This window comes from Amblyomma mixtum, chromosome 3, assembly GCF_055824585.1.
Source record: "Amblyomma mixtum isolate Tamu chromosome 3, ASM5582458v1, whole genome shotgun sequence".
Taxonomy (NCBI): domain Eukaryota; kingdom Metazoa; phylum Arthropoda; class Arachnida; order Ixodida; family Ixodidae; genus Amblyomma; species Amblyomma mixtum.
In genome coordinates this window covers 57848639-57861287 of record NC_143014.1, presented here as the reverse complement: position 1 = coordinate 57861287, position 12649 = coordinate 57848639, and positions in this window count along the sequence as shown.

Below are 12649 nucleotides of genomic sequence, written 5' to 3'. Positions count from 1 at the left end.
CCATGCCGACGACGAACTTCTGCGTCGGCGTCCAGGAACAGCCGATACGGAGTCGTAGGAGGAGGGTAATCTTGACCGGGAGTCGGTGGAAGGGCCGGTACGCAGCGATGCGCCTGTCGGGGTGCTGTGCCCTTACCACCTGCCTGAGTAGCTGGCGAGCAAAGTCATGGGGGGCTTCTTTGGCAGACACAGGCGTCCCGTTGTTGGGGCTGCCTTGGTGAGGGAGTCGGCGTCCTCGTTGCCCTGGATGCCGGCGTGGCCAGGAACCCAATGGAAAGACACCTGGTAGCCGGCATCCTCAAGGGCGTTCAGCTGGGCAGGGAGGACGCTCGACGAAGTCTGGAAAATGTGGGGCCTGCTCAGGAGCTGGAGGGCTGGCCGGGAGTCACATAGGACAGCAACGGGGCCAGGGGGGACAATGGTCCCGATGAAGTCAGCTGCCAGGTGGAGTCCCGCCAGCGCAGCTGCTGTGGAGCTGCCCGGGAAGAAAAGCCTGCAGGTCCGGGACTGCTGCAGTTGGGGCACTGCCAGAGCTGCCGCTGCCTGCCCCGTGGCTGGTATAACCGAGCCGTCGGTACTCTTTGCACTCTTCCAGGAAGGCCGCGGTGGTCAGGCAGAGTGCGGCTGCAGGGGAGTGATGCTTGGTTTCTCTGTCAAGGCCCAGGGTGACCTGCAGAGCGGGGGGGGGGGGGGGTCGGGTTAGGAGCGGAGCGAGAACTGGATGTCCCTGGGGAACCCGCGATACAGTAGTGGTGCGGGAGAGGCTTATTTTCTTATTCATTTATTATGCCTCGAACTACTTCATGTCCCTGGGCAGGGCCAAGTGCCTCCTCGTAGACGGCATGCAGCTTCCCCATCCTAGATTTGGAGTTGCCATGCAGACGTTCACGGAGGGCCCCGCCATCACGAACGTGGCCGAGCCAGTCCGTGTGTGTCAGGAATCTCTGGAGAAGCAAGAGGTTCAGTGGGTAGACGCCCACCTCTGCCAGCGCGGCCGCAACCTGTGATCACTGTGGGACTCCCAGGAGACAGCGGATCCATTTCCTGCGGGAGAGTTCCAAGCGATTAAGGCGGGTACTCCGGAGGGTGACTAGAGGTAGGGCGTAGAGGACGGTTGATGTGGCCGCTGTCTCGAAGAGTCGGATGGCCCAGGTGGGGGTGCAGCTGTTGCCTCGGACGAGGAGGGATTGGGCTGCTCGGCCGACTCGATCCATGTGGGACAGGAGGGCCTTGTCAGCAGGGATCCAGGTGAGCCGGTGGTCGATGATCGATGGTGAGACGAAGGTGCTTCACCTGCGATTTCCAAGGGAGGTTAGTACAATCTATTTTGAGGGTAGCAATTCGAGCCGTGGCTCGTGCTCCACTCGGGTGGACAAACAGGGCCTCGGATTTTGTGGCCGAGAGTGACAGCCGCTTGGTCGCCAGGAACTGCTGCACCCTGTTGAGGGCACGCTGGAGGACCTGCCTGGCAGAGGTGATCTGCATCCTCGGTACGCGAACCCAGAGGGCCCCGTCCTCCGCGTACACGGATAGGACCTTGTGGCGGCGGTCCTGCGTGATGGAGCGGGGCAGGCCTGCCATGACCAGGTTGAACAGGAAGGGGCTGAAAACCGAACCCTGGTGTAGCCCGGAAGTGATGGGGCGAGGACTGCTCAGGCTACGGCCTACCCGGACCTGCATGGAACGGTTAGAGAGGAATGAGGAATACAAGCTTACCTGGCAAAACCGGCAGCTTCAATTGTTTTGTGAGCATCAGCTAACCTCCCGAGAGCACGGAAGTCGGCAGGCACAACCGATGAAGTTATTTTCATCAGATTTGGTCCTGGAAACAGGCGGACCCAATGGTGCGTCTCCAGGCGCATTGGAAGCCCTAAGGACGGCGGTGGTCGCTTTTGCCAGCTCAAGTAGGAGCTTCTCGGTACTCTAAATGCTCTTCAGTGACTCTACGGAGGGTACCTCTGTAGCACTCGATGGCGCGTGGACTGCGAGTACAGAGAGCCGTATTATCGTTGCCATCACCTGCATACCGCTCGCTTGGAACCACGCGGGAAAATGTCGCCAGATGAGGAAGAGGAGGAACAGCTTTATTTAAAAAAATAAAGGAGAAAAGCCCCTCAACGCTGGGCTCCTACTTGTCCATGAGTCCATGGGCCTGGGCCTCATGGACAGCTCTGTCCACTAGGCCAGGTTTGGGCAGCTGGTTGAGAACCTCGCAGAGCGGCCTCCCATGAGGAAGGGATGCGTTGAGTATGCGGGCACTGTCATGGGTTGGGGAAATTCCCGCAAGTAAATTTATGCTGCAATGATTACGCGCGGCGAGTTGCGTGGTCTCGATAGTGCTATGGAAAGTTTTCTTTTGCGATCAATAGTTTAATATTACTTAAATATCGATAGTATCGATAGTTTTACATCGCAAATTTTGAGACAAGAGCGACTGAAATTCTCTGCGGTTCAGATTTTAGCGCGAAACCAGGCGCTAAGCGCGGTCATTTCGGAATCGATTTCTGGTGGTTGAAAGAGCGGTTGCACGCAGCTTGCTAATAGGTGTCCTGTGTGTGACGTCATGGGCGTCGGGATGGCTGATTGGAGGAGGTGGCGACATTACAGAAAGTGGCAGCTTCCCACTGTGCTTCTGACCCGTCAACGTACGTCTCACACAGCTCCGCGGTCGCGCTGGTGCCGCGGACGCTGCAAGCATGAGCGCTGCAGCATTTCGGCACCGAGGGCGGTGAATTTCGCTCGCTTTTGATACCGAGCGCCGGAGTGTGAACGTAGCGGTATAGCGCGCCTCCGAAATCTGACTGCTGTGCAGGAAAATTGGAAGTGGAAGTTGCTGTGAGCGGCCACTAAAGGTAAACGATATAATCGCATATGTGCCGGGACCAGAGACGTGAACACCTATGATATTCATGATTCAGCAGGGGTGATTAGAGTGACAAGAAATGGGTTTATAGGGTGTATGTACGAAAGGCGGTGCGTTGTGCGTAAACGGCCATCTTGTAGTACTCCTTAGCAGACGCCCACTAAAGTCGCCACAGCCGCTGCGGCAGCATGCTGCACCGATGCACGCACGAACGTAATAACTGCTTGTAAGTGAAGCGCTACAAGTAGCCTAAGTGTTCGCAAAGAGAATGGCTTCGTTTCCTGGAGGCCATGCAGCGACGTTATCCGATGCGTTAGACGACCTTAGGAGGAGAAAACAAAAACAATCGGGATGGATCCTTTCACGCTGCGGGCAAGCGACTGCGTCCAACACATAGGCTTGTGGTCATGCTTGTGGCCATGCATGGCGATGCATAGGCGTGTGGGCCATGCTCTGGACCAAGTATACTGAACGTGCTTGGCAGAAAGCCAATGGCTTGCTGGTGTGCGCTGGTGTGTCTGCCTGTGACGTAAAATCTCACACCAGCTGTGTATGAGAGAAGAGCGTCAGTGGGCACAAAAAATGCAGGAAATTCCTGCTACATACGTTGTTGTTGACACCATGAGAACACACATTCGACGCCTCACACGGGTCCCCCATCATCATCTCGCCACTCTTCCGATAATAAGTCCACGTACTGTATCAGTCAAAGTGACTGATGCTCATCGCGCTTTATCTTCCATCGCAATTCACCTCTGCCTCAAGACCGTGCTCGCCCTCCTGGAGTGTACATAAACCTCGGGTGCACCTTTCTATTCCTGGAATTATGAAGTAAGCTTATGTATCATTGGCTGCTCTTCAACAGATCCCGTTGGAACATCTGCATTCTAACCACAGTCACCGCACCCATATCTACACGGCTGTTAACTCAACCAGTTCTGCGGGGTCTGTGGTGATCGCCGCAAGGTCCATCTAGAGGAAGGTGAAGACGACCTACAACACTTCATCAAATGGTGCGGAACTAGCTGCCCTTCAGGCTGCATTTTAGTTCATCAGCCAAGAACCTCCGCATGAATGGTCAGTTTTCATTGGTTCCAAAGCAGCCCTTCAAGGCCTGAAAGTTGATCTACGCTCTACGTTTGAACAACTGATTGCAGAGATTCGCGAGCTGTACCACTGCGCCGTATCGAAAGGTCGTATCATTTTTCAATGGCTCTCAGGACAGCGGTATCAAAGGAAATCACCACGCGTATGAGGCTGCTCGATCTGCCCACAATGACGGGCTTCAAGTCTGTATTCCTATATCAAGAATTGACGCAGCATGTGAGCTACGCAGGTTGGCACTAGATCTCACTTTCTGCTTGGAACACTGGCTAGTTTTTCAACCGCCGCCTCAAGGCATTGAACCCTAGACTGCGCCTTCGTCTTCTCCACAATATACCGCGAAGCAACATAGCTGTGCCGTCTATGGCTCGGTGTTGCATTTGCAAACGAGTACACGTTCCGGATTGGGATGGCCGACAGCCCTGCTTGTGAAAGATGTGGCTGGGAGGAGGCAATAGAGCATCTCCTGTGAGTGTCCAGGTTTTGCGACAGAAAGGCATCCGCTGCGTACTGCTCTGGACCACTTCGTCCCTTGCCCTTTAACAAAGATTAAGATCCAGGGACCATGGCCGCAACAGTCGACTGCCCTGCAGGCCTGCAAGGCACTGTTTCGCTTCCTGACAGCGACTGACCTTAACGCTAGGGCATGAGCGCCTGGTTGATGATCTTCCCAAACGACAGGGTATAATTCGCTGTTAGCTGTTTGTGAGCAGTTCAACAAAAAAAAAACAGACAAGAAAAGCTTTTTACCTGCAATTTCTATCCAACCATTTGATTAACGCAGACGAATGCACGGTTCACGTCCAGAGAAAATGGCCAGGGTTGATAAAAGGCACACTTATCATACTAGTATTGTGCCAAATGAAACAGCTGCTGACCAAAAGCGTCTCCACAAAAATATCAGTACAATGAAGTTAGGAAATAAGAACGAAGAGACAGCACTTAAATTAGAACTTAGTATTTGTTCAGTTTTTATCGTTCTGAGCGCTGTTTTAAGTGTTTACGAATACAAACTTGTAAAAGCAAACACATTTCGCCTCTGATGGCTCGACATTTCAGTAGTATTTCTGCAAACATTTAATAACACAGAAAGCGTGTCATGTAGTCCCAGCAATTTTAAAGAAATATATCGCCATGACGAACATAATGTCGTAAAATTCACAGCACGCTAATAAAACGACTAGGTCAAGAAGTTCTCACAGAATATGTTCCTGCCGGATACTTCCGGTAGACTCCGATACTCGGCACGTCTTAACACCGCCCGCAATGAAGAAAAAAGCACTGAACAATAGTAAACAGTCTGTGTCCCGTATTGAGTTCACTTCAAGAAATTCACGAACCAATAAACGGTAGAGGCCTTGAATAATTAAAGCCACGCTATAAACAATTTCGTGCCACTTCTGGCGAGTGCGCGAGAAATGAATGATTGTATAAAAAAGATTGTCCTCCAAGAGCTCGTGCCGGGAGTGATCTTCCGCTGCAAGCACAAGGTCCCACAGTTTGTGGTTTGTCCAATCCAACATTAATACTTTCAAATACCAAGGACATAAAACATGACGAAAGCACATGACTGGAGTTTCCGGATGACAAAAAAAAATAGCACACTTCAACTTTCCGATGTCCATTTAGATATATTGATATCGGCGTAACGAGATCGGCATCTCAGGTAGCCTATATTTAATCATTGCTTCGGACATAAGAAGCTGGCATACACAAGAGGCAAGCACTGACATTTTTTGTATGAACGCCAGTCCTTTACGCGTTGACTTGGGCTTACTGCCGACGGGAAGGCTGCCGACGCCCTACCGAAACCTTTGCGTCAGCCGGCTGGAAAACAGCTGCTGTGGTTGTGAGCTGTAGGCGGCTGGCACCCAGGTTCCTCCTAGTCAATCTCCACGCCACCGACGACAGATGGCGACAGAGCACGCGATGCATCAACAAGGAAGACCTCCTGGAATATGCTGTCAGTTTGTCACCAAGCTTCTCGTCTTCTTGGATGCTTCAGGCGCAACATGGTACGTCAACAGAGCACTCCTTCAGCAAGACATCCGTCAGGTGGCCATCAAGTTCCTCCTCCTTGTAGACGCCAGTGAGGCCACATGATTGAAGAACACCTGGTACATCTACAGGACGGTCCTCCTGGAAGACGGCCATCTGTTGATTGACAAGTTCTTCCTCGTCTTCCTTGACGCTGTCGACGCCGCATGATGGAAATGCACCTGCTACGTAAACAGGACGGCCATACGGGAAGACGGCTGGCATGTGATCAGAAAGTTCCTCCTCCACCTTTATTGCGCTACCGTAGCCACAAGGTGGAAGCATACCTGGTACGTCAAAAAGACTCTCCCTCATGGAGACGTCCGGCAGGTGGCCAAGTTCCTGCACCTCCTGGATAGCAGTGAAGCCGTATGGTGGAAGCATACCTGCTACATCTGTAGCACGGTTCTTCAGGAAGACGGCTGGCAAGTGTTCACAAAGTTCTTTCTCGTCTTCCTTGATGCTACCGAGGCCGCACGGTGGAAGCGGGCCTGGTATGTCTGCAGGATGGTTCTTCAGGAAGACGGCTGGCCGGTGGTCACAAAGTTCAGTCTCGTCCACCTTGATGCTGCCGAGGCCGCATGGTGGAAGTGGACCTGGCACGTCAACAGCGTTCTCCTTCATGGAGACTTCCGGAAGCTGGCCAAGTTCCTGCTCCTCGTGGATATCAGTGAGGATGTATGGTGGAAGCGCACCTGCTACATGAACAGGAGGGTCATTCAGCAACACGGCTGGCTGGTGATCACGAAGCTCTTCCTCAACCTCCATCATGCTACCGAAGCCGCATGATGGAAGCACGCCTGGTACGTCAACAGGGTTCTCCTTTATGGAGACGTCCAGCTGGTGGGCAAGTTAATGCTCCTCCTGGACGTCAGTGAGGCCGTATTGTTGAAGCGTACCTGCTACGTCTGCAGTATGGTTCTTCAGAAACACGGCTGGCAGGTGGTCACAAAGTTTACTCTCGTCTACCTTGATGCTGCCGAGGCCGCATGGTGGAAGTGGACCTGGTACGTCAACAGGGTTCCCCTTCATGGAGACGTCCGGGAGGTGGCCAACTTCCTGCTCCTCCTGGATATCAGTGAGGCCGTATGGTGGAAGCGCATCTGCTGCGTCTGCAGGATGGTTCATCAGGAAGACGGCTGGCAGGTGATCACAATGGTGTTTCTCGTCTTCCTTGAAGCTGCAGATGCCGCACGGTGGAAGGGGGCCTGGTACGTCTGCAGGATGGTTCTTCAGGAAGGCGGCTGGCAGGTGGTCACAAAGTTCAGTCTCGTCTACCTTGATGCTGCCGACGCCGCATGGTGGAAGTGGACCTGGTACGTCAACAGCGTTCTCCTTCATGGAGACTTCCGGAAGGTGACCAAGTTCCTGCTCCTCGTGGATATCAGTGAGGCCGTATGGTGGAAGCGCACCTGCTACATCAACAGGAGGGTCATTCAGGAACACGGCTGGCTGGTAATCACGAAGCTCTTCCTCAACCTCCATCATGCTACCGAAGCCGCATGATGGAAGCACGCCTGGTACGTCAACAGGGTTCTCCTTTATGGAGACGTCCAGCTGGTGGCCAAGTTCATGCTCCTCCTGGATGTCAGTGAGGCCGTATTGTGGAAGCGTACCTGCTACGTCTGCAGCATGGTTCTTCAGAAAGACGGCTGGCAGGTGGTCACAAAGTTTAGTCTCGTATACCTTGATGCTGCCGAGGCCGGATGGTGGAAGTGGACCTGGTACGTCAGCAGGGTTCCCCTTCATGAAGACGTCCGGGAGGTGGCCAGCTTCCTGCTCCTCATGGATATCAGTGAGGCCGTATGGTGGAAGCGCACCTGCTGCGTCAACAGTAGGGTTATTCAGGAAGACGACTGGCAGCTGAACACAAAGCTCTTCCTCAACCTCCATCATGTTACCAAAGTCGCATGGTGGAAGCACGCCTGGTACGTCAACAGGGTTCTCCTTTATGCGGACGTTCGGCTGGTGGCCAAGTTGCTGCTCCTCCTGGATATCAGTGAGGCCGCATGGTGGAAGCGTACCTGCTACGTCACCAGGATGGTTCTTCAGAAAGACGGCTGGCAGGAGGTCACAAAGTACTTTTCCGTCTTTCTTGAAGCTGCCGAGGCCGCATGGTTGAAGCGGACCTGGTACGTCATCAGAGTTCCCCTTTATGAAGACGTCTGGAAGGTGGCCATGTTCTTGCTCCTCCTGGATATCAGTGACGCCGTGCGGTGGAAGCGTACCTGCTACGTCTGCAGGATGGTTCTTCAGGAAGACGGCTGGCAGGTGATCACAATGGTGTTTCTCGTCTTCCTTGAAGCTGCAGATGCCGCATGGTGGAAGCGGACCTGGAAGCGGACCCATTCTCTCGCTCGCCATCAGCTGGGCATGCAGCACTAAAGTGGGGTTCCAGGGCGACCGTGGTTGCTGCAGCTCAAGACTGCACGGCAGTAGCTGCGCCATCAGAGTAGGCTACAAGGTGGGAGCTTCCTAGAGGCAATAGAAGCTAGCGTTGTGGGCGCGAGCTGGGGCTTGTGCGCTGCGCTTGGTTCGAAATGGAAGAACTCAGGATCTGTACCTTGCGTAGATGTCCACTCCGAGGGCTTCCGGTGTCGCCAGTTTTGGTTGAAAGGAGCACAGAGGCGTCACCGCGCTGCGCTGAGCTCAGCTGAAAAGCGAGCCTGGAGCGACGTCTTCAGTCGGTGTCTTTGCTCTCTGAAGCGGATGGGACGGAAGCCTTGAAGGTCTAGTAAAGAATTTCAACGAAGAATTCACTTTCCCTGGCTGTTAAGCACCGAGCACAGTTCCCAAATGGACGTGCATGGAGGTTCCCGCGAGAGTGCAATAAGCCACCCTCATCTTTTTTTTCATCACCTGGCTGTCACTGGGAGGTGCCTTTTCCTTTGAAACATGATAATTAATGTCCTGTATTCTGGGAATCCGGCGATTGTGCATACAGACGGTGGCAGTAGTGACTGCGCTGACTACGGATGCCTAGTTTTTGCTCCTCAGTTGGTGCAGGCCTTGCCTCGTGTGGTCGCTGATCATTCTGCAACTGCCCCTAGCGCATCTGCACAATCGCCCACCGACTATCTCCGGATTCTAAAGCAGCGCTGAGTCATTCACCCCTTGCTGCGCGCCAATTAGCCTCACCAGTATCTACGTGACGTCATCCGAAGAGGACTTCATATACCTGCAACAAGCCCTGGAACCTCTCTTGGCAGCAGTGACAGAGCTGACTGCGGACGCCTAATTTTATTAAGAAAGCATCAGTACGCTCACTAACGGCCTTTCACCGGTAGCGACGTTTGACCTTTAGAATTACCTCTGACATAGCAACCGTCGCGGTGGACACCTGAAACGCACCGTACCAGAAGGGAGGCAGTGGGAGTGAAAGAAGAAAGAGAAAGAGGAGCGGTAGTGAAGAAAATGAAAATTCTATTCGAGGAAACGAAATTACGCAGTAACTGTCTCGGATCTCTTGGTGGACACCCGTCATCCATTTGCAGAGGAAGGGAGGAAGTGGGCGTGAAAGAAGGAACAGAAAGAGGGCCTGTAATGAAGAAAATGAATTAGAGGAAGGGAAATTTAAGCAGGAGGTTGCGCCGCTGCGCGGAGGAGAGGCCACAGTTGCCACGATTCTAGCGCAAGGACGGACATCGCGAGCATGAACCATTAAAGGCTTTCGCATTAAAATGAATTAGAGGAAAGGAAATTACGGAGGAGGTTGCGCCGCTGCAGGCAATCCATCGCCGACGGATTCACCATCGCCCAAGTTGAAACCAAAAGGCATTTCTTCACGGATCACCGAAGCGTATTTATACGCATAAATAAACTTCAACCACAGTAGAATCCGTGTCTAGCCTCAGTTTAATCACATAGCCAAACAATACATGGGTGCACCATGAGCTTGACCCAAAGGGAAAGCCATGTAGAAGCCGTGTTTAACCAAGGGCACCACCAAGGTACACCACAAGCCGTGCTAAGGTGTAGCCAAGGTGTATTGCTTTCGCAACCTACCAGGCTTAACCAAAGCTAAGGCCCCTCCTATTTTTTGCTCCTCAATTTGTGCAGGTTAGTTCTGGTACCGAAATTTGCATATTGTCATTTCTACTAAGCACTGTGGCTGCTGCTGCCCAAGCAAATTTTTTTTTACTTTGGTATTTACTGGTTGTGTTCTCGTTTTGTAGAAAAAGTACTATGACAAAGGGTGCAAAAAGCAATGGCAGAGACAATCGCGGCAAAAGCCGCGATCATCGCTCCGAAATGGCCGAAATGAAAGAAAGCTTAACTTTCATCAACGACGCACTTGAAACGTTCAAGAAGCAGCTTAGTGCTATTTTGGCAGAAAGTCAGGAATTAAAGAAAGAAAATGAGCATCTTCGCAATAGATGCACTGAAAATGAAAAGCGAATAACTGCCCTTGAAAATAAACTGGTTCAGTGCGAGCAGTATTCACGACGAATTAGCTTACAGATTAAAGGAGTGACTGAAAGCGACCAAGAAGACCTTGACGATTGTCGGGAAAATGAGTTATGCTGTGGGAGTGGCTACATCTCCGGCTGATATCGAGGCTTGTCATCGCGTACCAACACGGAACGCAGAAGTGAGGAACATTATCCTCCAGCCATGAAGCCGTGGGCTGCGGGACCAAGTTCTTGAAAAGGCTAGAAAACAACGTCTGAGAGCTGCTTCGCTGGACTTGCCCTCGACTAAGCACAGTGCTAACGACAGTGCCGCCGGTTCCGTCAATGCTGCTCCAGTATTTGTGAATGAGCACTTATATCCCCGTTTGAAAGAACTTCTATCCTTGGCCGTTGCTAGAAAGCGCCAATTTCACTGGAAATTTGTTTGGACACGAAATGGACTTATCTTCGCACGTCAGGTTGGGGGTAGTGCGGTAGTTGAAATCAACTCTGCTGAAAGTCTTAATATGATTGCATAGAACAAAGCTATTAACGACAAAGGATCTTTCATTTTCCATGGCTCTGCACAAAACTTCTCAGGAATTTGTCCCGAATCGCTGCAACTTTGTTCTGATGTCCAAAACATTGAAACAGTTCGTGTAAACGCTTGTTCCCTCGTTAACAAAGCTGATCAATTCACACTGTTTCTTGAACAATTTGCTTTCAGGTTTACTTTTATAATGATAACCGAAACATGGTTTTCTTCTGAGTAATCTGAGCAATCTGAGTAATCTGTAATCTGAGTGGCTATAGGGTTTTTTCTGCGCACCGAACTGGAAAACGTGGTGGTAATGTAGCGATTTATGTTTCGGACACAATATCTTGGGATGAATTGCCCAATTTTACTTTTGTAAACCCAAATTGTGTGGTCCTATGCTTGCAAAACTGCAACAATCTTTTCTGTGTTATGTATCGCCGCCCTTGGGCTAATACTAATGTTTTTTTAAAATTTTGTTGACTCTGTTCTTGAGTTTGATGCCACTAATAGCTTGAGGTTGGTTTTAGGGGATGATTTAAACATTAATCTTTCTCCTGAAAGCGTTGCGACCAAATAACTCATGAACAGAATAACATCATCAGGTTTTCGGAATCTAATCGTTACCCCGTCTCGTGTAACTCCAACGACTTCTAGTAATTTGGATCTGTTCATAACTAATGTTAGCACTGCCGTGGTGGCGGCTGGCACTTTAAGCTCTCGCATTGGTTATCATTGTCCCGTATTGATAGCTTATTCGCGATCCACTCCTCGATTAAAGCAACGACTGCCCATAATTAAGCATCAAATCAATGCTTATTCTAGTTTGGACTTATTTCGTGTCAAGATCCAGAACAACTACTGATCTGCGGTTCTCAAGGAAAACACGACCAACGGCGCCTACAGTACATTTATGTCCATGTGTTTGCGAATTTACAGCTCTTCTTTTCCTCTAAAAAACCTTAAGCTTCATAAGCATGAGCGAAGACCTTGGATCCGTCCCGAACACATGCAGTTAATTCGTAAAAAGAACAAACTATATGGAGCATTTTTTAAAAGCAAGGATCCGTGAACGTTCGCAGCATTCAAAAAATTCCCCAGCAAGATTACGGTGAAACTGAGAAAAGCGAAAAGCACACTATTACCACCAACTGTTCAGTGACATCTCTATGGGTCGACCACACCGAACTTGGCGAATCGGCAATGACGTGCTTGGAAAGTGCCTTAACCACCCTGATATGCTCGAGATCGTCGTTGATGGTGAACCAATTTCTGGATCTGCATTATCTGACCGCTTTAACGCCCACTTTGCTGCCAGACCAAAAAAAGACTCGTCACCAGGTAAGGCCTCATGCTGCCCACAGAAAGACTTTCCTGAGACCATGTTTTTAAAACGAACAGATGAATCCGAAGTTCTTGACAAGTTTCTAAGCCTGAAGAATAGCAGAGCCCTTTACACTGATAGCACTCAGATTAAACCTATAAAACATGTTCTTGATCTCCTATGTCCGTACTTAGTGCACATATTCAATCTTTCGCTAGCATCTGGCACTTTTCCTAACGACATGAAACGTGCAAAGGTTTCTGTTATATATAAGGGAGGAAACAAGAATGATGTAAGCAACTACAGACCAATATCTATAATTCCAATCTTCTCAAAGGGCCTTGAGAAGGTTATGCTTACCCGAATGGGTGTCTTTTTTACTAAACACAATATCT